This window comes from Lissotriton vulgaris, chromosome 1_1 (genome assembly GCF_964263255.1).
Source record: "Lissotriton vulgaris chromosome 1_1, aLisVul1.2, whole genome shotgun sequence".
NCBI lineage: Eukaryota > Metazoa > Chordata > Amphibia > Caudata > Salamandridae > Lissotriton > Lissotriton vulgaris.
Window position 1 is genome coordinate 202,184,334 of NC_141685.1, and position 24,615 is coordinate 202,208,948.

Below are 24,615 nucleotides of genomic sequence, written 5' to 3' on the forward strand. Positions count from 1 at the left end.
ACGCAATGCCACTATCAGGATCTTTTCCAACTCCCTCCTAAGCAGCCAGGCCAGTAGTTTCCAGGCTTGTCTCCCTCTCGGTGTAGCCTTGTCTATAGTCCAGATGTGTAAACCTGTCCAGCCTGTCCCATGCTTCCCTGATACAGGTGACAACAACTGCTCTGTCCTCCTCTGTGCTTACCAGAATCCCCCCTCTGAGTTCAAGTAATTCTCCAGGTCACCTTGTTCTCTCTGCAATTGTCTATGGAGACCACATACCTTCCCAATTCATTCCCCTCTAATGATCGTTTTTAATGCTTCCCATTCAGTGCCTCTACTTTTCATCGAGTCCCAAATGCCCTCCAGATATTCAGTAATCTTTTCTCCCAGAGACTGTATAAATGAAGCATCAATCAATACATCTGACTGCATGCGCCAATGCCTTTGTCTGCTTCTATCCTGAGCACCACTCCAGCAGCAGAGGGGAGTGGTCAGACGGGAACCTGCCCAGATAGCCACACATCCACCCTCAAATTTGCTGTGCCTAAGGTTCGGTCCAATCGGTTGTTGTGGCATGAGTGGCCGGGGGGCAGGAGTGCTCTTTCCTCGTGGGATGTCGTTTCTGCCACGGATCCTCATAACCCAAATTATGCATAACTTCAACCAATGTACTCTTCGTTCCTGGTTTGGTTAACTCCCGGGAAGGGGGGGAGGCCTGTCTAAATTTGCATACAGGGCACAGTTAAAGTAGCCCATCCACAGCAAGTGATCCACCATATTATTAGTCGCTAATGACTGCATGCGCTGGAAAAATCCCTATTAATCGAATTGGGACATAAACATTCAGGATAGTGACATCCACTCCATCCAACACCCTCTACACCAGTACATACTGACCCTATGTGTCTGCCTCAGTGTAGATCATGCTGAAGCAGACCCCAGGTGCTACCCAGACCTCCGCATCCCTCAGGTGTAAGAGGAGAAAGTGGACTTGATCAGTTCCATCTTTTCTTCAGTTTATCTGCTTCGGTGTCCGTGAGGGGTGTTTCCTGTAAGCATCCAATGCTCACCCTGATCCGTCTTAGATAGGGCGGCACTCTTTATCGCCTTACATAACTGCCCAGGCTGACAAACAGTACCCCGTTCCCACCTACTTCTCCCTTGCACACTTTCCTGGGTGCCTGCCTTCCCTTGTAACACTGACTGCATTATTGTATGCGTGTTTTCTTTTCATAGTTTGACATGTAACATAACATTAACAAAATCCCCCCTCATCCCCACCCCTGACAATCGTATGACAACAATAAACAAACCAGTCTAGATCGCCCACCATTCCGAGTTGTGATGGCCAGAAACCCTCAGTCCCCAACCCTCTGTAGATTAATTGGCTGGTATGCTGTCCTAAAGATCAGACCTCAACCTTTGCACAGTTGGCTAAACTAAACCGCTCGCAGTACTGGGCTGAGTCCAACCAGTGTTTTACCTTACCCCGAATGGACTGTGGAACTACTCGGGGTCTCGCACCAACTACACTAACTATAGCCTTATTGGAATCCTTTGTAGGAGTCAGCATTAAAATGAAAACATAATCACTCCATGACACACAGCAGTCAGTGTAGGTGAGTTGCCCATTGCCTGCCGCATCAGAGTCCCATGTGGCTATCCAACAGCTTATTTCTCCCCCCTCCCCCGGGACCCACCCCTCCCTGAGCATACTCACATACCAAGACCAAGGCCAGGCCACCACATCAGGATCTGGGCAACAATGTCACTCAGGAAAAGGCCCAGTAGACCCCTACTGGGTCCTCCTCCCAACTGTTCTGCGTGGTCAACAGGCCATCACCATCTGTTTGTACCCCCTCTAGCGTGCTGTCCTCCTGCACCTCAATTCTCGAGTGTGCAGCGTCTACCGCCAAGGACTCTCCCTGGGAGACACTGTCGCCCTCTTCCACCCTAGACGCCCTCTCGTCTGCAAGCCACGCGCTCCCCGGGGGGCACTTTGTCCCATTGTTCTTACCAGGCCCATGCCTCTTCAGTTCGCTCGAAATTAGTTTTACCATGTGCTACCACTCTGAGCTGTGCTGGGAACAGTAGCATGTACGATATTAACATGGATCTGATCATTTGCTTAACTTTCACAAATTACTTCCTCTGTTACTGTACTTTTTGGGTGTACTCTAGGAAAATGGCAATGTTGCGTTTTTTGAACTTCAAGTGTACAGTTGATTCTCTGTCACAATAATTAAATATTCCTGCAATAATGGCCCTCGGGTGAGCTCCCGGCTAAGGTTGCATCGTCAACTTCTTGCTCTTTCCACTGCAAACATGAGGGAGAGGCCATCCGGTTTGAGCTTGCAAGGATCCATTTCTCCAGGTGGGACTCAGCTGAAGTGCCCTCTGCCTTCTCCGGCAACCTGATCAGCCACAAGTTGTTGCGTCTGGAACTGCCCTCTGCGTCCTCTGCCCAGTTTTCAAGCATCTGTTCCGTAGCAGTGAGCTTTGCTACTTGTTTCTTAAGGGTAAAAACATCCTGGTCCGGATCACCAATCGTTTGTTCTGTGATGGTCACTCTGTCTGACACTTTGCGAAGCAGGCCCACCTTGATGGCCACAGTATTGATCTTGCCCTCCAGTACGGTGTGGGACCCCTGGATTACTGGCATTTCCTTTAAGCTTCCGCCACCTACAGCTGTTTGCCAGACACCTCACGTAGGTCGCATGCAATGAGTCGCTGCATCACCCCTATGAGAACTCGATATGGTCCAGCAACCCATTGCACAACCGAGGCTTATCAGTTCAAGAAAGCTTTATTCGACAATATATGTCATAAAAGCAAATCTATGCCGAGGCTTATCATCGAGCTGGGCCCTTCGACATCATCTTGTTTTTAACCCAGGGGAGACAAGCCACAAAGGCGCCTCACTCACATCTGTCAGCACCTGGGAGGAGAAGAGGGCATGTGTCTCAAGGAAAATGCCCGCCTCAACGGCACAAAGAGCTCCGCGAACACAGACTGAGGGTCTATAACATCAGAGAATAATTCCTAAAATTCTCTAGGTTGAAGAGTTGCAACCTGGTGCTCGGCTTCGCCAAGTGTCAGTCAAAAAGTGCAGTTGTGCAGAGTGCATTGGCGCAGAGTGCGGTGGTTAGAAGGAGATGTTGAGGTGCTTGAGAAGGAGTAGGCTCTGCCTTATCTCCAAAACTATATTGTTCAATATTTCAGGAGAAAAGGCTGAGAAAGAATGTGTTGCAGTCTTTTTTATAGCCTTAGGTCAGTAAGTGGAGCTTGTTTACTGTACGAAGAGGTCTTTGTGTTCTGGTTAACTTGAGTTTCTTAGATAGTTAGTTACATTTAGCTTCAGAGCTTTGAAGATGATGGAGTCTAATCTGAATGTGGATCGAGGGTGCGATGTTTAAGCAGAACCAGTGCATGTGACAAGTGATTGAGTTTTTTTAGAGCCCATAATCATTATTTCAGCTGCATAAAGGCTTGCTTTTAATGCTGTTCAATTCTCATTGGTCTTAAACTATAGAACACAACATCTAAGAATGTATCTCTAATCATGTAGTTTTAGGAACCAATAGTATGCTTTCCAGCAGATTCCATTATAATGAAAAATGGCCAGCAAGGGGTTTTATTGTTTTATAATTTCTCAGCACTGTTAGGACCTGTTTTGGAACAATCAAAGTACCTAAACCTGAGATTAATCAGTGGCTGTCCTATGTTATTCAATTATAAAAGGAGTTCCAGAAAATAAGAACAAAAGATGTTACCACACTAACATCATATGTACAATAAATGATCAATAGAATACAAGAAACCAGGATTTTTTGTTGTCAGAAAATTATTATTTAAGTTCAAGGCAAAAAATATATATTTATGTACAATAGGATGAGCATTCATGTAGGGTAGGGTACATACATAGATATAACTTGGATATTCAAGGTATTGGTTATTTCTCCTTTAACATATCCAAATATTGAGTCCAGACTGCTTAAGCACAGTAATTAATTGATTTCAACTAAAAATCAGAAGAAAATCAAAAGATGACATGAAACAAAGTGTGCAGAGTTGGACTAAACAAGTCGACGTTTCGGTCTTTTTTGAAGTTTTCTTAAGACCATCATCAGGACAAAATTAGTAGTATATACAATTGATGACCCTCTCGTATTGAATACAGAGGTGTAGTCTACAATTTCTGGCGGATTGTCCAGGTTAAGTCAATTTTCAAACCACTTGCGTGTTTTTTAAATCTCGCGCCAAGGAACGTCAAACGAGTCCGGTCAAGGTTTCAAGGGTTCGTTTGACGTTCCTTCAAAAAAGACCGAAACGTCGACTTGTTTAGTCCAACTCTGCACACTTTGTTTCATGTCATCTTTTGATTTTCTTCTGATTTTTAGTTGAAATTAATTAATTACTGTGCTTAAGCAGTCTGGACTCAATATTTGGATATGTTAAAGGAGAAATAACCAATACCTTGAATATCCAAGTTATATCTATGTATGTACCCTACCCTACATGAATGCTCATCCTATTGTACATAAATATATATTTTTTGCCTTGAACTTAAATAATAATTTTCTGACAACAAAAAATCCTGATTACTTGTATTCTATTGATCATTTATTGTACATATGATGTTAGTGTGGTAACATCTTTTGTTCTTATTTTCAGGAACTCCTTTTATAATTGAATAACATAGGACAGCCACTGATTAATCTCAGGTTTAGGTACTTTGATTGTTCCAAAACAGGTCCTAACAGTGCTGAGAAATTATAAAACAATAAAACCCCTTGCTGGCCATTTTTCATTATAATAAACTCGGCCCGAGCCCGCAAGGGTATATTGGGTCGCTCACCTTCTTATCCAGTATTCCAGCAGATTCCAGCAATGTGATATCTTACTGAGTGGGTAAATAAGTTCGAATTGGAGAATGTAGGTGGTACCCGGACTACAGAACCAGGAATAATTTCTCGAATGAGGATCAAGACCAGTGGTCCCTCTAATTATTTTTCTCTGAGTGTGTAAACAGTATGCTCATGTGCACACTTTTCACAACTGTGTGCAAAATCAAGAGCACTATATTCTCCTTTGTCATCTCTTCGGGGTGGCCTATTGCTTAACTATGTTGCTCTTTTATACACAGTCACGTCACAAAGTGTAGTGACAGCGATTATTCAAGGCTAGCCCCAGGAGTTAATAGAGGGTCTAAAATTCAAATATAGTACAACAGAGTAATTGCACTTGAAAAACTGAACAGCTAGTTAGAGCTGCCTCTTTAAAAGGTGCGTGTTCAAAATGATAATGAAAGGTTGTTCACCTTTCACCTCTCTTGCTTCGGGATGCTCTGGAATAAGGCTAGGATCCAGATTTTAAGGACACAGAAAGGTTTGGAACAGGACACACAGCAAAAGAGGGCAGTTCAGACTCATCTCACATATTTACATCGATAATTGCAAAAAAAAAGTATAACAAAGGCATGGGAGCCACTGCATGGCAGGCAGCACTAACACAGCTGTGGCATTAAAAGGAGGTGGAAGGGAGAAATGCTATAGATAAATCTAAGCAGCTATGGCCCCAAAGCTGAACACAGGCAAAAAGTAACAGAGCAGGAAACCAAGAAAAAATAGACTATCAAAGAACAGATTAAGAACCATAGCTTAATTAGACAGCACTTAGCCCTTCCTGCGTGGGAGGAATGGAAGAGAAAAAGGATGAACAAAGAGGCAGGACTGACCACTAGCAAGCAAGGATTTTTAAGGGACACTGGCATAGACAAATGAAAAGCAAAGACAAGCAATGGGTGGAGTTCACTAAGGTCCCTAAACGACAGCGCAAGCGCTGTTTATGCTCGACCTAAAAAGGGGAAAAAAATGTGGGCAATGATGGACTTTTTTGATGAGGTAAGCTATCTTCTCTTTGCTTGTGGCACACCTGAATTAACTTCTTTTGTTGATAAGGCTTCTCTTAGTTGGAAATGACCATGTTTTGCATGGCATTCCCCGTTGATTTTTGCCTTCTTTTACAGAATCCATTTTGTTGGCCATAGGACTCTTCACACTTTACATGCTAAAATTTACATATTCCTAATTGGCGCATTTAAATTACTTAGAAGTCCCTAGTATATGGTACTACATTTAGCTAGGGCCTGTAAATTAAATGCCCAGAAGTATGGAATAGTTTTACAAATGTACTTGTCCATTGGAATAAATTGTGCAGAATTAAGAAGGGACAGTCCTTCGGTATTCTCGCACCGCCCATGAGGAGATTGAGAAGAGCAAATGTCCCACCCAGTTTCCCCAGCAGACGTTTCTCCCAATTATCTCCTTTGTCAAACTAGTGTACAGCTTGCTGGAGGTGAGTCGCTATATAGTAAAGCTCAAGATCAGGGAGTTCAATACCTCCTCGAGTCCAAAACTGTTTCTACATGGTCATACCTATACGTTTCTGTTTTGTGGCCCACAAGAGGTCCACCACAAGACTGTCCAACTCCCTGAAATACCTACAGGGGATGTCATAGAGCGCCCCCTGCAGTCCATACAGGCAGCAAGGTAACATAATCGTTTTTTGAGGGCTGTCTGTCCCATTATGGCCAGGCGCAGGTCTTTACAAAATTGTACAGAGGCCCACATACGAGTAATCACCCAGTCAATATTCATATTGAGAAACCTCTGCTTTTGAGTGGCTATCTGTATCCCCAGGTAGCGGACTCCCTGAGCACCCTGGCGGGGGAAGTGGAGGAAGCGAGGTGGGGTCCGCCATCGCCAATATTCCCAATGGCAGGAGGTGGGACTTTTGTGTATTGACCAAGAGACCCTTTAAAACCAGATCTGCTTCCACTGGATTCCGCAGATATATTAAGGCTTCATCTACATACAAGGAAATTGTGTGCAAGGCGTCGACCCCCATGGTCCTCCGTCTGCTAGTCATATGGTACTAGTACAAGGAAACTTCATGTACTGGCCTGCATATCTAAAATAACTAATGTCAGTGGACGATATTGAGATTAAGGAAGTACCATTGCTTATGTTATGGATATCATTAATTTTAACCGGCTCTCAGCCACTAAGATGCAAGCTGCAGGAAGTTGGTACATGTATACTGTGCCAGTGACTGACAGCAGTGATTGAAACCTTAATGTTCCCATTAGATGGTGGCATGCTTCTGCAGCAGAATTAGGACAGAAAACTGGAAAAACTGTGGTGCTAGGCTGTATGGACAACTCAGGGTTGCTTTCAGTAGGCCAGTAACAGAAGTGGTTAGCACTTGCTACAGTTATTTCCAGTCAGGACGGTCTGTCCTCAAATAATGATTGTATGACTGAGAATTGTTGACAAAAAGATTGTTTTCTAAAGATATTTTACAAAAATATTGCTCCATTGGGTCCACAATATGTAGATCACTCTATCCTGGGGCAGAGAGAGGAAGGTTGTTTACTTTTGCTTCCGTGTGACAAAGTTTTGGCGTCCATTTCAGAGAAAAGCCAGTTATATTTGTCCATCGAAAAAGTTCATTCTGGCTGGATCGATTAGTAAAGATCATGTATGCAGCATTATCGGGCCCCAAACATGGTGTTATTATTCTGGAAAGGTCAGCTTTTAAGATCTGGGATCCCGAAGACTTGCATATGTTAATAACGTACGTGGTATAAGAAGACATCCAGGAAGAAACGTGAATAAGGTGTCTGGCAGGACAAATCTAGCAAATAAGTACTCAATGGCCTGATGACAAAAGCAATAAATAATAACTTGTTTTTTTCAAAACATTCCCCATCCAGAAGGACTTTCCCTGTCACATGTGTTCTTATTCGGTAGGTTTTATTTACAGTCTGTGAGCACTATTTTCTTAAAGGACTTTCTCCTAGCTGCTGTTGCAAGCATGACACGCTCTCCTGCATTTTGTTTTAAGCAGCGCAGTACGTCGCTCTTTATTTTATGCTTTTTTTGTTCAGCCACACTTTCTTACGTTTTCTTGCAAGGTTCGCTTCAGCTTCTGTTTTTGTTCGATGTCAGGGTTGTACGCGTACCTTCCTTGTTTATTGTTCCACCCCTCCCAGGCCTCTCTCCCGCCCAGCTTTTATGTCCTCCCAGTCCCCGCAAACCGTTGATTTATCAAGGCTGCTGCAAAGCGTTCTTTTAAATTGCTTTTTCTCTATGCTTGATGATGTATTTTATCCGACCATGTTTGGGCTTAATATGTGATTTATGTTTTTTTTCCCAGTAGATCTTTGAGATTTTGAGTGGGCGGGCTGGCGAGGAGGATCGATAATCAGTGCTTCTAGTAAAATCGTATATCCTGACTCCAGAAATCTGAACATGTGTCGGTCTTTCAGTATCTCCTGAAAGCCAGCACCAAGTCAATTATTCAAGAGCAGGCTGCAGGCTTGCGTCAGTGACATTCCCTAAACCCTCTTAACCCCTCCCATGCTCATGACGAGCTGAGCTCGTCATAACAGTCAGAACGCTTACATGCGGGGCTAATTCCCCCGCTGTGCTGAGCATTCTGAGGAAACGGGTGTGGCTCGTCATGAGCACACGAGCACCGTGGCTCATGACGAGCTGAGCTCGTCACAAGCACCGGGGCGCTGTGCGCGCCCTGCCCAGCACAGCGGGGGAATAACCCCCACAGCCAACGGGTTAAATGGGCCTTTCTTCTGCATAAACTAACTGGGAGGGGGAGTGGAGTCCGAAAAAAGTGACATTATCCCTTGTGTTATTTTGTAACACAAAGTCAGATTGACTGCTTCCTTTCGGACTGCTTGGGGGAGGTGACAACTGATGTGATCGGAGCTTTAGCTAGGAGGGGACGCTGAGAAATGTCATGATATTACATTTTGAAGAAAACCACCCTTTTTCCCTTATTAGGAAGACATCTTTCCAAGCCAAGTGAGTGTTAGTCAATCAATCAGTGGTTCATAAAGCTCGGCTACTCACCCTTGAGGGTCTCACGGTGCTGAGGGAGTGGGTGGGCTGCTGAGCCGCCTGGGCGCTGGGGTTCAGTCGAAGAGCCAGGTCTTGAGATCCTTTCTGAATTGGGTTGACGACGGAGATTGCCTTAGGTGGAGAGGCAGGGTGTTCAAGGTCTTGTCCGAGTACGAATGTTTGGCTAAATGTAAATAAAAGCTCGGCCAGTCCAGGTTTTGCTTTGCATTCTGGGACTTGTAGTCTATATGATCCTATTATCTAACCAGGAGGACAAGTCTGAGAATGCAGGTGAATTCCCTGGACTGGCTGAGTTACTCGTACACGGACTTGGGATACTTGAGAACTCCGTGTCTGTGCGCTTTCCGATTACCCTTGGCCCTGTATGTGGTCTCTGTCAGTATGCCTCTGGGTCAGGCAGTGCTGTTTTGCTGGGTGTCTTTCATGTAATATGGTTACTCTCTCCTTCGTCATAGTGTTCTCCTATTCCCTGGATGATGGTGACAAATGGCAGTGCTCTCTGTCTTAACTATCAGCACATTCTCAGTTTCTCCTTTGGGGTGTCTCTGGGTATGTCTGGCCCACTTATCTGGTTCTATCCATGCAGTCTTTAGCTCTGCATGTACTGTGCTCTTGTTAGTTGTGTCTGCTCTCTTGGCATGGCTTTCATTTTTTGTCCTGCATCTCTCTTGTTGTGTACTGTTTCTTGATAATTGCATCTTTCATATGCCTTTCTCTAATCCAATTTGTGCAGTGTTTTTGGATGTGTCATGTCTTGGCCAAGCTGCCTCTTTCTGGGTGTGCCTGGTTCTGGCTATATCCATCTGCTTGTGCTCTCTCTGGTCCTGCTCTCGTCCTGTCTAGATACCTTGTGTTCTTCCTGTGCCCAGTATGTTCATGTGTTGTGGATGGCTTCTCCCATTTTCAGAGTCTTCCTCCAGGCGCTCTAGTTGTGGTTGTGATCCTTGAAACACACCTGACACGCACACAGGAAACGCAGATTCACAAGGGAGTCTGTATAACATGTCATGCGAAAGAAGGCCCCCACAAAACTCAAGTGCACCCAGGACCGGCGGCATACTGGCACAGAAAGGGCCGACTGTGTGTCTGGCCCTCTCATTTCCTTCTCTCGGTCTCTGCCCCAGGTTTCTGTTCTGTAGCTTTGCCTGTCTGTGTATTCACCATTGGGATGTCTGGGTGTTTAAGGTCCTAGTTCGTTCTGTGCTTACTCCATCACTGATTATCTCCGGCCTATGCGGTCACTAGATGCCTTGGGTTCTAGCCGTGCTGCATCTAGTTTTGCCTGTGCTGCTTCTCTCTGAATGTCTCTGCTCTTGACAGTCACTTGGTGTCTTATCTCCATTCTATCTTTCTCTTTACGCATGCTATGTTGGTTGTTTCATTTTGAGTATCGCTGCTCCTGAGTGTAAATGCTTTCTCTAAGTTTATTTTGACCTGGTTGTACTCTCTTTTATCCTGGTGGAGCTCGCACTCTCTCTGGGCTGCGCTTTAACTCCAGATGTCTTTTTCTGGTCTCGCCCATTCTACCTGTTCGCCCTGCTGTGATGCCAACTTTCGATTCTCTTTCTCCAGCAGTCTCACTGCGCACATCATGGACCATTCAATGCTGCTTCGGTTTCTCTGTTCCTACTTGTTCACACTCTTTTTCTCTCCCGTCTTACTGGTGCTCATTCCCTAGGTGTGTCTCCTCATGTCTATGCTGGTTATCTAGTTTCTTTGTTCTCCCTTACCCGGTTCCTATATTCTCTCTGGATCTGACAGTGCTCTAACTCAATGGATGATGTCTACTTTTTGGCAGAGAAGCTGTCTCACAGATGTACTGCAAATAATATACAGAGTGGGAATTGGGTCAGTCCCGTTAATCTATTGGCTTTCTTCATTCTGCCTCTTTCAGTCAATAGCTTGAGACTTTGTTAATCATTTCTTGGCTCAGCCCAGGGGACTACTCCTCTTTCAACTAATGCCAATAAGCAGTTTGGGTGTATCTTTTCACCTCCAATCAAGTGCTTGCATTGAACTGTATAAGGCACTACTTTACAACTAATGTTCTCCTGAGCTCTGTCTGCTTCTGCTGGCTCCCTTACATGGGTCTTCCTTCAAAGTGCTAACGCTGTATGCATTAGGACATCAAACTCAGACCTATTTGCTTTACAATGCTTGTTGATTCTGGTGGTGCTCTATTGCTCTCCCGATGTCTCTCAGTCTGTTAGTGCTTGCTCAAACTCATGCTTTTCTTCGTACGCTGGTCTGTCCTCAGCACTTTTTGGTCCTATCTGTGCTCTCGGTATGTTTGTGGTCGGGCTAGAGAAGTGCACTCTCTGGTTCCGTCTGTGCACCCTACCTTGATTTTGGTACACTATCTGTTTCAATTCCTGGTTTTCCTCATGCTGTCTGTTTTTGATCCTGACTGTGATGCTTTCTACTGGTGGACCTCATACTACCTATGGGTGTGTCTAGTCGTGGCCATTATCTTTTTCTTTTTTAGGTCTCGCCTAGGCAGCGCTTGGGCTGTTCCTTTGAGACATGCACTTTCTAGGATACGGGCTTGAAAAAACGCCCATATTTTTCATTGGTTCCAGTTGCCGTGCGTTGGAAAGGCCTGCTTTTCATTGATTAATATACTTAGTAGTCACTCCTTTTGTAATTTTGTATCCACCCATTAGGACTGCCCCTCTTACATGCCTTTTTACTGTTCAGGTTATTTATACTTAGAGAGAACTCTTTTTTTTTAGTTGGCCTGGCTCTTTGCTTTTTAACTGTTCTTTTTATTTGTTTTACATTGACACCAAGCACTACTAGCTCGGTGTTCACTTTACCTCTAAGTATGGCTGCTCCTTTCTTTTGTTCTGCACTGCACTGCTTGCCCAACCAAAATCAGCTTGGTATTGCAGTGGTATTTTTAGTTTTTAAACACACGCTTATCATGACGCTGAGGCTCGCGCCGGATGACGCACGCTTGGCAGTGGCCTAATCTTTCAGCATGCCGTGCTCCAGCCAGACTTTGTTGCCACAACAGGGCGAGAGCTCGGAGCATTCTTCCGCCCCCTCAGCCGTCGGCACTCTCTGGCCGCGCCTCCCTCTCCGTACTCATGTCATAAATAATTTGTGATAATGCTTTAAGCTTACCATGTTGTTTCTGCTTGCATTTCTTTCAGTGTGGCGGACCCGCCTGTTGTTCTGCATGGTGCGGTTAGCCCACCTCAATTTTTTAAAAGCCTTCAACTATACTTTGACTCTCAGCGCAGTGGCAGTTTCAAGTTTTTGCAATAGTGTTAATCGCCTTGTGAACTGGAAATACTAATGTATAATCATCCATACTTTGGCTAACGGCGCCTCCCTGAGCCCAGCTGTTTCACCTGGGCCCAGCTGTTTCACCTGGGCATGATAGGTGAATGGCCATTAACAATCACATAACCCTCGAGCTCGGTTGTGTTTCCTGCCATACCTCACAGGTCGTGCAGAGGTCCCAGACTCTTGTTGGTGATGGATCCTTCAATCAGGTCGTGGAAAGTGATTGTGTTAATTATGTCATTGCTTTCATCGCAACCAAAGATAGAGTCAGAGACATCATCTAAAAAAGAGTTGACCACATTTCCTGACGAAACAACAGAGCTCTGTGTAACAGATTTACATGCCAATAAAGAACAGTCAGTCATGGAGCTTACCATTCAATCAGCCTGGAAAGGAGGGTGCCACCTTTTGATCAGGCTTGAAAAAGGATAAAAAAGATATCTGGGCTGATTTACCTGCACCAGTGGTGTTACTATTACTAATGCTCTAGGTTTTTTTTTTTTAGAAAAAGCAGGCACCGAAGCCCTTGCCTCCTCTGTGGACCATACATGAAGATTTGAGGCTGCAGTAAGAATTGGGAAATTAGGTCCAAAATTCCATGGCCAGTGTTGATAATGGTAGAAGGTAGGGCTGTGGGGCGGACTAATGTACCAACTTTGGTAGCAATTTCAGGGTTTAAGGTACTTGGTTGATCTGTTAACAAAAAATACATGCCTGTTGCTGAATTCTGTTCGCTGCTTTTAAGACAGACCCTGTCTGCCCAGTCCGAGGCTAAAATGAATAATTTATTTTGCACAGACTTGATCATTTGTGTGGAGTGTACATATGTGAGTGTTTTTATTAATTAGAAAATATTTTTTGGCTTACATGTGTTTAAGTTAACATTTCTAGGCCGCAAAATAATTTACTAGGCCTTTGTCTCTTTGCCCTGAAGAAACGTGGGTCTTTGGAGTTCTAACAAGTATGTTTGCTACGTCATATTTTTAACTTTTCTGTGTTTTTGCTTTTAATAAAATAGTTGAAATGGGATCAATTTCAGTTGGTGGCACTACTTCTTGTACAGTAACAAATTTGTCCTTCAAGGGTAGCCATGTCAGGGATGTTCCAATTTTTAGCAATAATCATGGTTGTTGCTGCCTGCAGTCACAACTGTATGGTCAATTTATTTTAGATGGTTTATTGTTAAGTTGTGCACTATCATTTTCTTCGTATCTAGGGTAATAAGGATCCATATCTATTAATTTGGGAGGTCTCCAAAAGTGTCCTGCTTTACCTAACACTAACCCTGGACAGAATTTGCGTAGTCGCGCTACGCAAAGTTTCTGCGAAACGGCAAAAAATCTCCGCGAGCACGCAGAATTACTTGAGCTCGCAGAATTGCTTGTTCCACCTGTTACACTACAGCTGTAACTTTTCTGCTAGTGTGTGTGTGGGGCGGGGCTTCTATGCAAGTTCACATGCCTCTTGTTTATAAAAGGTAAGAGACCGATCAGAGCAGCAGATGAGGAGAGAGAACCTCCTGGTCACAGGAACTATACTGGGATTGCGCTCGAGAAACTCATGGATGCAAAGACCTCCATCAAGCATCACAGCTAATGTTTGAATGTAGATATGGGGAGAAAGCACACCTGCCCAGCCTCAACCGAGCTCACACATTTATTGGGCTGATTAATGCGTTACCAAATTTGAGCTTCAACTTGGGCCAGGGGCATCGTGCCAGAATTAATCCTGCCCTGCATATTTATTCAAGAAGATGCCACCGTTTTGTGCAAAACCTCTACCCAACTGGACTGGAGTACTTTCGGCTGGTTAATCAGTAAGTTCTACCTTGTTAGGTAAATGTATAGTGATTTAGTTTTCCTACACTACAGCTGCGTAAAGGGCCAGAAGAGTTGACTCCAGTGACCATGTGTATCTGTAACTTTGCCACCATGCCGAAAGGCGCCTGGGTCCCTTGAGTGAGCTGTCCATCACAGTGGGTAAAGGGCGGGAAGACGTTGCATAATACTGCTAGTGTGTGTGGGGTGGGGCTTCTATGCGAGTTCACAATCGTGCCTCTGTTTATAAAAGGTCAGGGACCGATCAGAGCAGCTGATGAGGAGAGAGAACCTCCTGGTCACAGGAGCTACATGGGGATTGCGCTCGAGAAAGTCATGGATGCAAAGGCCTCCATCAAGCGTCACAGCTAATTTTTGACGGTAGATATGCGTTACCGAATTTGAGCTTTAACTCTGACATCCGCTTTATATCTGTAAGTGCTTCTGGTTGAGGTTTAATTTTTGTGACAGGAGCATCGTGCCAGAATGAATCCTGCCCAGCATTTATCCAAGAAGATTCGGAATTTACCACCCACCCTTACCTAACACCACTGCAATATTGATTGGCTTGTCATATAACTTCATTAGCTCAGCCCTATAGTATTAGACTTTAGGCTTTGCTTCCACTAAGACGGACTCCATGACAATGTATTTAGTGGCCTTATACATATACTTTTCTCTTTACTTGTGAATTATTTGAATGCTCATTTAAACTGTCTAACTCTTCTTCTGCTTTCTATAATGATTCATAATTTTGGGATTAACCTCATGGTTTCAACTTTGAATATTACCCTATAAAGTTTTCTTTATATGCCTGTCCTTGGTGATTCCTATGGCTCGATCCTGCATATCGGCCCTTTTGATTGGATTGGTGCAAAGTGCTGAAATATGCTATGTAGAAGCTTCACTGCAAGCATTCCACTTCTAGTTATGTGATCCTGTGAGTGTTCTGTACATGATAGTTTAAGTTGAGGTGATTGGGACCATATGGTAGGTCACCTCTGGTCTTCCTAATCAACACTTTTTAACCCAAAGGTTTGTCTGCATGTGTTAACAATGTTAAATAATGAATGCTTTTTTTAAAAATTATTATTAAAATAATGAAGCTCCCTTTATTAATCTCTGTTATTTTGGCTCCTCGAACTTCCTGGCCATCAATTTACCAACTGAGAAATAATATTTGTTTTAATTTTCCTGCGCTCCAGTTTGTATCTTCTTTGGGCAATGGAACATATTGTTCCATGACAATTTCTTTTAGGGTCTACTTGTAGAATTACTATGCATTCTCATCGAAATATGAAGATGAGTGGTCTCAAAACATTGTAACTGGTATTCCTGTTCATTGCTTTTTCACAAGGTGCCATAACATTTTTTCAGTAGAGCTGCACTTTTGTTTTAGGAAAAACTCATATTTTGGCCAACGGCTATTTCAGTTACCTAATCTCTGAATATTTTCTTGCTGATTTCCTTATTGATGCTTCATTTCTTTCAATTTCCAGAATGTCAGGATCACATGGTTAAAGAATTGCCTTTTGGCTGGTTCCGGGAACAGCTAGCTATTTTCCTTGCTTAAGCAATTTCAGTCCATTTTATTTTTATTGCAAATCCCTTATACAGGCAGGAAAGCCATGTGATTCTGGGTCATTTCTCATGGTTGTTGTGCATGCAATTGAAGGGGTACTTATGCATCACTCTCTGAGGTCGGACAGATGTTGGGGTGACATGCTGTGGAAGTGAGACTCCGTCTTCATCGGCATCTCCAGCTCCATTGTCAACCACAGAAAGGTTCTGGAAGTGGGTCAGTGGTTATTGCAGGAGGAACTCTGTTGTCAACAGTGGAATGCTGAGGCAATAGGATGGTGATTACCATTCTTTCTTTCTCCACTATCAGGAACAAGATTCTGCAGTAGGCAGTATCATTGGTTACCGCTCACTACTGCTTCAATGTCAGTGATGGCTCCATTATCATCCATATAATAATCCATATATGGAAAGAGCAAACATATCACCCCTTAAGGTTTCAAGGTGTTGGGGAGGATAAGTGAGCAATTGCCCAGAGTCACATGGGGCTGAGCTGAGCTGCCGACGGCGCCAGGGATCAAGCCGTAAGCTCAACGCTCGGGAGTCAGCTGCGCTGGTTGCTTTTTTCGCCATTCTTGTACTTCTGGGCTAAAGACGGTCAATATTCTCGAGGGCTCACGTCTGCCTCTGCTGACCAGGCCTCAAAGGTTTTTACTAGACCTGCATGTTTTTTAGTGTCTTGAATAATCTACTTGACCTCACTGTAAGGCGGCGCTTGACCCATAAACTGGTCCAAATTGTGTGATCCTAGGCAAATATTGTATTTCATAGAATCGCCTTTTTCTTCATTATTAAATATGAGTACCTTCAAATGTGTGTTGTACAAAACCTCTTATGTTTAATTTAATAGTCTAACATGCATAACAACCTACTCAAACTCGAAGGGGACAAAACAGAAGTCATGATTTTGAGCACGAGTTCTGATCTTTGGAGACTTAGTCATGAGTGTGTTGATTTAGGTGTTCCTCCCAAACCTTCGAACAAGGTTAAGAACCTGGGTTTCACTATGGACGAATCATTATCTATGAAACCATAAGTGGTTAAGGTGACAACTACTTGCTTTGCAGTACTTAAATGGACAAAAAAAGACCCTTTGGCTGATCCCCTTTTCAGCACAAAGGACGGTGATTCAAGCTCCCGTTATCTCCAGATTGGATTATGGCTATGTGTTATACCTGGGAGCCTATAAATCTACAATCCATCAATTGCAGCTTGTGCAGAATGCTGGCGCTAGGCTTCTTTATCGATTACTCAAATTTGCTTCGGTTTCTAACCTGCTCCGTGAGCTGCTCTGGCTTACTGTCTCGAATCGCATTAAGTTTAAAGCTTCATGCTACATGTTCAAGACAAAAGCCGGAGTTGGTCCCAAATGCATTATGGACTTGGTCCGTCCATATCACCCATCCCTCCCTTTGAGATCTTTTCAACAGACCCGGTTGATTGTACTAAGATTTTTCCTGTCCCGTATGAAAGGCCATTCTTTTACCCATCTAGGCCCTCAACTCTGTAACTCCCTTCCAGTTTCCTTGAGGAACTGTGTCTCTTTCCTTCTCTTGTAGGGGCGTAAAGACTTGTCTCTTCTAACCCACTTACTTAGCTTTCCGCATCCTCCCTACTCTACCATGTCCCAGGAAACCTCGAAGGGTAGCTTTGCTCATTATAAAAAAAAATAGTGCACTGTCTTTTACAGACCGCACATTGCCATTGAAATGGACCCAAGCTTTCCCTCTGAGTTGCAGTTTTACTGATAAAACTATATAGTCTACAAACAATACTGGAGAAATTGGGGTTCAGCAAATATCTATCATTTGCACATCACCAAGTAAAGTATTCTGAGTTGTTCTGAATCTATTAAAATATTTGTTTCCTTCACAAATAAGAATTGCTTTCCCAACTACTGAAACAGATTGTTAAATATTTGTACAGCTCATTTGCAAGGTATTCAATGTTTGTTAGAAACAAAACTGGCATTCTATAGCCTTTTATTGCACACGGCATGATTGTCAGACAATTCACTTTTCTTTCTCGGACTGCGAAGTTAGAGGATTTTGGTGGTAAAAATCAACAGCTCAACCCTGGTACTTGATGTCAGACCCTGTGATTGGAAAAAGGGTGAAGCCAGAACAGTGAATTCACTGCATCCCAAATAATTAATTGCAGTAATTTAAAATGTTTCTGTGAAACCACTCCTTATTGCGTACAGTTTTAACCAAGCATTCTCGCTGCTGTTCCTGAGAATCAGTTACAGCTTCATTTGTTCTCTATAATGATTGCTGTGTCTGAATTCATGACTACAGGCCTCAGCGACTCTAGCCTCGAGCTTGTTATCTTTACAGTGCTGCCTGCCAAGCCCTTTTAACTATATCAGAAAAGCAAATTGAACTTACTTACTACCGACATTACCTTTTCGCATTACATCAATTCATAAATGTTAATTTTTCATACCAAATTGTGTTTAGTAATAAGTCTTTTTTTTATTATACTGCAGGTCACTGACACAAGGACAGAACAAGCAAACCAGCATTTAAGAGACATGAAGTAAAATCAACAACAGAAACAACTTGCTGGAATCCAGGAGAATTGATAAACTAAGAGCAGAGATAATTGCTGACCGTGAACTTGATTTCGCTGTTTCCTTTTATTTCGTTATATATTGTTAAACGCCCTATAGTACACAGACCAAAAAACTTTAACAAAAGTACATTTTTGGGATTGAACTATAACAATGCAGTGCAAACCATGAGAGAAATTGTGACAGTGCACAACCTGTGTTCTAAGACCATCTGCAGCATCATGAGAGAACAAGCTTTAGTCAAAAATGTCATATGAAACAAGGGAGAAAACTCTCATAGTATTAAAGAAGGTCATTTTGAAACATCTTCCCTAGATCTCGTCAAGGCAAAGACACTGGCACACCATATCTAGTGTAAAGGATTCCTGTCACCAGCACTCTTCTGCGGTCCATCTGAGTAGGCTGCATCCCTACCACCAAGCCTGTTCATGGAGTTGATTTAAGTGGGGTCCAATCAAGCAGAGTTTTCAGAATTGATCATATTCACCAGTCTTAAAAATCAGTATTGAATACAGGAAGGTTAAAAAGAACAACTATCCTGTTACTGATGGTACACAATATCATCCTGGGTTGTAACAACCTCATACGATTACATGTCTGTACATATGGGCCCAAGTAATAGACACTAAACCCCAAATACTCCTAACTAAATAAGTGTGGGAAAAGCTTCTGTTACTAAATTGGTCTAATTGTGCATGAGAGAACAAACATTGACATAAATAATTCTACACAAGAGAACCAACAACATGGAAAAGAAACACTTTGGGAAAACATCCTAGTAAATGCATAGGACTTTTATGAGAAACATTAGTGTACAATCTAGGTAGGCTGCCTACAGAGGTAAATTCCATGCAGAAGTTAACATTGCTCCATCACAAGTGTTACGAAGAGCCACTGCTGGAGATTTGAAAGTTAAAAGGTAAAGGTTATTTAAACATGTCTCTTATAAAAGTCTGTATGCAAAACAAAGCCAGTCCCGGGGTCAAGAATGACAAAAAGGATTCTTATAATCATACTGAATGTGAAACCAGCCTTAGTCCTCAATCAGAATTCACTATTCATGAAACAACAGACATTAAAAAAGAACCATATTGGAGCCCTGAAAACCTGGAAAGCTTCGGTCTAATATCCACTTTCACTTTACTTGAGAGAACACATATTGGTCAAAAACCTTATCGATGCTCTGAGTGTGAGAAACCCTTCCATTCCAAAAGTGATCTTACTAGACATCAGCGAGTCCATACTGGGGAAAAACCTTTTCAGTGTTCCGAATGCCAGCGAACTTTCAGGAGTAAATTCAGTCTTACTGTACATGAGAGAATCCACACCGGGCAAAAACCTCATGAATGCTTCGAGTGCAGCAGACGCTTCAGTTGCAAAGGTGATTTCATTAAACATGAAAGAACCCACACGGGGGAAAAGCCTTATCAGTGCTCCGAATGCCAGAAAAGCTTCAGTCAAAAATACAATCTTACTCTGCACGAGAGGACCCACACTGGCCAAAAACCTTATCGGTGCTCTGAATGCCAGAAAAGCTTCAGTTACAAAAGTGTTCTCACTAAACATGAGAGGACACACACAGGGCAGAAACCGTATCAGTGCTCTGAATGCCAGAAAAGCTTTAGTCAGAAATGCCATCTCACTCAACATAAGAGTAGCCACACTGGAGAAAAACCTTACCGGTGCGCTAAATGCTTTAAGAGCTTCACTCGTAAAGCCAGTCTTATTCAGCATGAGATGACCCACACTGCTAATGAGCTTCAGTTGGACAAGTGGCCACACTGTACACAAGAGAGCCCACACTGCAGAAAACCCCTTATCAGTGCTGTGATTGAGGAAAAAAAACTTCAGTCATAAATTGGCTCATTCTGCATGAGCAAACCTACAGTCTGGAAAGCCTTATCAAGGCTCTGACTACCAGAAAAGCCCCAGTCTGCAAAAGTGATGTCACTAAACAAGAGAGAACCCACATTGGGGAAAAACTGTGTAAGTGCTCCACATGCCACAAAAAGTACAGTCTAAAAGCCAGCTGACTCGCCATGAAAGAATATACACAACCACATGGGGGGACCACTTTAGCAGTGCTTGGAAAGCCAGATACTTTTCAGACATAAGCTTTCACTCAACATAGAGCACAAACTGAGGAAAACATTATTAATCAACTGAATGTCAGCAGTGATTTTGTTTGGTTGACTTGTCTCACTCAACACTGACAATACACAATGGGGGGCAAAACCGTATCACTGTTCTAAATGGGAGTAATCTTATCAGTATTCTAGATGCCTTAAAAGCTTCAGTCAGAAAACCAGTCTGACTCGCCATGAAAGAGAACACACTAGCGAAGTAAAACCTATCGGTGCTCTGAATGCCAGAAAAGGTTTTATTCACTACCCTAATCATAAAAGATCTCACCCTAAGAAAAATGCTTTTCAATTCACTAAGAGCCTGATTACAATGTTGGTCGGAGTTTCCTTCGACCGAAATCGCTGCGGATGAGGAGCCGACCAACCTCAGGTCGGCGGTTCCAAAACCGCAATTAGAATGCGACTGCACATGGTGCGGTTGCATACTTCCACTTTTCAATTGGAGATTGTGCTGTGGACCGAAACCACCCACAGCACAAGCTCCCATTGAGAAATAGACATTTTTACACATCCCTGCACTGTGTGGCAGGTACAGTGATGTGAAGGGGGGCACCAATGGTACCCCCCACCAGGGCCACAAGTGGGGGATCAGGGAGGAAAAGGGGGCCTGCTAGGGGACCCCAAATATATTTTCAGACAGCATTTCCATGTCAGAAAGACCAACATGGAACTGCTGTCGGAAAGTGCCATCATAATCCGGACTGCAGAAACGCTGTCTTTTAGGCATTATGAGACATTTCCGACTGGCCGAAGAGCTCCTTGAGCCCGTCAGAACAGAGTCAGATTCCCCGGCAGGTTTAAACTCCAACCACTGTCATTGTAATACAGCAGTTGAAGTTTAAATCTACAATGTCTGTCAGAAAGCCTCCGACCAGCGGTCAGAGCCTTTCCACCCGGCATCGTAATGAGGCCCGAAATCTTCGTGCACAAAACCAATCTCACTTAACATAAGAGAAGACACACTGCTCTGAAACTTGATCAGCGCGTTGAATGTCAGAAAGCTTTCAATAAGCAATGTAATCTCAGTCAACATGAGAGATCACACACGAAGGAAAAAGCTTATTGTGCTCTAATGCCAGAAAAGCTTCAGGTAGGAAACCTTTTCATTGGTCATGAGTGAACTCACTTTGAGCAAAAGCAGTATAAGTGCTTTGACTTTCATGTTATGCAAAGATGAAAAGTTATTGACATTCTGCCTCAGTGCAGAACATTGTCCTGGCAGAAAAATGAACTTGCATCTCCCACCATTAATCATGGCTCCATACATTCACTAAGCATCTAACCATTGGTTAAACATTTCACCTACTTAGCAGCCCTATGTTAGACCTTGGACATGGTTATAATTTAATCCCAAAAGACCAAATGTATCCACCGATAACATAACATTTGCTGTTCATTCACTACTTCGCCTTCCTGTATCATTGAAATCCAAGGAAAATGGCATTAAAAAAGGGAATGCTGAAGTGAACTATTATTTGTTGATAAGACAAAGCTTCAGTAGCTGCATTGAAATGAGCCAATGTGAAAGTACTATTAACAGTCCTTACATCCACGTTCGTCTTGACCCTTCTTATGGCCTTGTAATAACACAATAACAACAAATAACCAGTCAGCTAATTCATATCATAACAAAAGTGTATTTGTAATGCGCATATTCACACTTGAGGCTCTTGACTGAAGTAACAAACATTTATTGTAATCCAACTTAATGGTTTGCATTGTATCGACCCTGGAAGGATGAACGTTTGAGTGTCCCGGCTTGGATTCAAACATGTGGCCATGAGCTCAAACACAAATTCCTGCCGTGGATGCATTCTTCCACTGAGCCACCAACTACCAATGAATTCATAGAGTAGGGAATCTTTTTCCTCAACTACACCAACTGTATCATGGACTCCCTGGAAACACCAACGGATCAGCAGACCCAAATGCATATACTACTTAGTTGCTTCAGTCATCAAACCTTCACAAGTATTCTGAAAAATACAAGGCAAGACAGACAGCTTCTCATTAAGTGGATAAAAGAAGTGAGAACAGATGTAGTAAAACTAGAGGAAAAACAAAATCAAAAAGCTGAATCACCAGAAAAGATGACAAATATGGAAAGTAGAAGGAACACTGAGAATGCTGCTGCTTACCAGGAACAAACACAACCCATCACACTGGTAATTTAAGCCCAAACGTATGAGACTAATAATGCCATTCTAAGACAGAACATACTCAAAGAATGGTTGCCTGCTTGTGTATGTATGTATAGGCATTTATATAGCGCACTACTTACCCGTAGGGTCCCAAGGCGCTTCGACCGCTGCGAAACCCTTCCTGGCTTCCCTGAGAGATGGTCCCTTAATGGGTATCTCCAGGGTGAGACCAGGCATCCCCGGCGGTCTGGTGGGGCCGTTAGTGAAGATGAGGCAAGCTAATGCCCAGAGTTGCCGAGTGTGATTGCTGATCAGAGTGGGCACCGAGGCGAGAGAATTATCGAGTCCGCTGACCCTGGTCCAGAAACCTGCCACGCCGGGAATCGAACCCTGGTCCCGGGCCGTCCTCTGCTCTCGGGTCTGCCGCCTCTAACCAGTGAGCCATACTACTTCACTGAAACGAAAAATGCAGCAAATGTTGGCAGATTTTTCCAGAATGTTAAACTACCTCCCAACTGATCTCGGAATGTTAAGTGCTAGTGGCCGAAGAGTATGATACAAACTATATACACATGGTGACTTCAGCGGAAATGGTCCTTATACCTATAGAGTTATATCAATAATGACAGTGCAATAACAGAGTATTCTAATCCCAGCTGTAAAAGACACAATAATGAAACCAGTTCTCTAATATTGCTATGGCTCGAGAGGTATCAGAGTCCACTGATTACTCTTAACTGTGTGCAGAAAGATGCAAGCTGGTGAACTTTGCAGAATAGCAGAACGTGGAAGAAAACAACCCAAAGTGTGTGTTAATGAGTGCAAAGGCCCTGGGGATGGAAGTCCTACACAACAGCATAGAACTGCCCATAATGGTGACAGCCTGGAAAACACAGAAACGTGTCTACTGTGGTGGAATTCAAATATCAAGAAGAACAATTTTGATGTATTTATGAGAGATTCCAATTCCCTAAGCATGCCTGTACTCATGTTCACTCTAGAAATGAAAGTATGCAAAACACTCTCCAGTGCATTGCAGATATTTTGCCCTTGGTGAGAAAGGAAAGAGTGGTATGTTGTGTGTGCCAGGACACCTAATAACATCATTACGTGCCATATTATGGAACTGGTGTCTTGGCAGGCAGTCAGTTTCATCTGGGATGAACTTGGAATTACTTCTTCTCCTGGTCAGGCCATTCTTATTTCAATTTAACTTTTTAATAAATTCCCTATTAGTCAAATCATGTGTCTTTGTGTCTTCTCTTCATTGTAAATCACAACAATGGTGCTAATTTCCAGCGGTGGTAACATTCGTACAGCAGAGTAAGATAAACGTCACTTGCATTGCTTCAGTAGTAAATTCAAAAAAAGTCACTACAGTATAGGCCAATGTAGAGAAACACCACTGCAGTGGATCTGGAGACTGTCTGTTGCTCATAGGTGCGGAAAGCTTATATCTGCTTGTGGCGTATATTTGGTTTTTGACATATTAATAATAATAATAATAATAATAATCTTTATTCGGTTTTTTAGCATTTGCAAAACCATAAAAGATATCACAAAATACAGAATTAATAATTGGAGTCATTTAAAAGGTACAATTTAAAATAGACATTTAAAAAAGTTACATTTTCCAATATTGATACAAAATTAATCCACTGTTTTACAAGTTGTTGCGATGCCTCATGATACACTTTAAGAAGTTTAAAACACGGTAGACAGTACACTCAGAGTCCAAGGTTTGGAGTGCCAGCATGGCCGGGCGACATTGTCTATGGCCCCATTTTTTAAGTAGAGGAATTAACCATATTTTCCGATGGGGATGATAAAACTTACAGAACAGTACCGTGTGTATGGTGGACTGTTGAGAAAGGTCGTCGCATGGACTTGGGTCTATCTGTGCATTCCAGTTGTTTTTATCGGGGAAAGTCACTAACCTGAAAAAAAGGTTCATTCTAAATCTTGTTAAGAGCATTTTCTCGTAGGCAGTTAGCTCCATGGTCAGATATAACTGAATTCTCAAGGACTGCTGGATCATAATTGCGTGGGTGACAGATTTTTTTGTGATCTGCGTAGTCAGTCTCAGTGACTCCAAATGGCACAACGCAAGTCGTTTCAGTTCTTTTTTGGAGGTTTCTCTCAAGGTTT

At 43.0% G+C, this 24,615-nt stretch overlaps 1 pseudogene across 1 annotated transcript in view; it reads left to right on the top strand.

The window, feature by feature from the left end:
• The window catches only part of LOC147740874 (uncharacterized), a 41,053-nt pseudogene extending 17,345 nt beyond the window's left edge, over positions 1 to 23,708 (top strand). Inside the window, exon 2 of the transcript XR_015307468.1 lies at positions 18,099 to 23,708. The product of XR_015307468.1 is annotated as an uncharacterized LOC147740874 (transcript). The remainder of the gene's footprint in view (positions 1 to 18,098) is intronic.
• Positions 23,709 to 24,615: the final 907 nt, after the last annotated feature.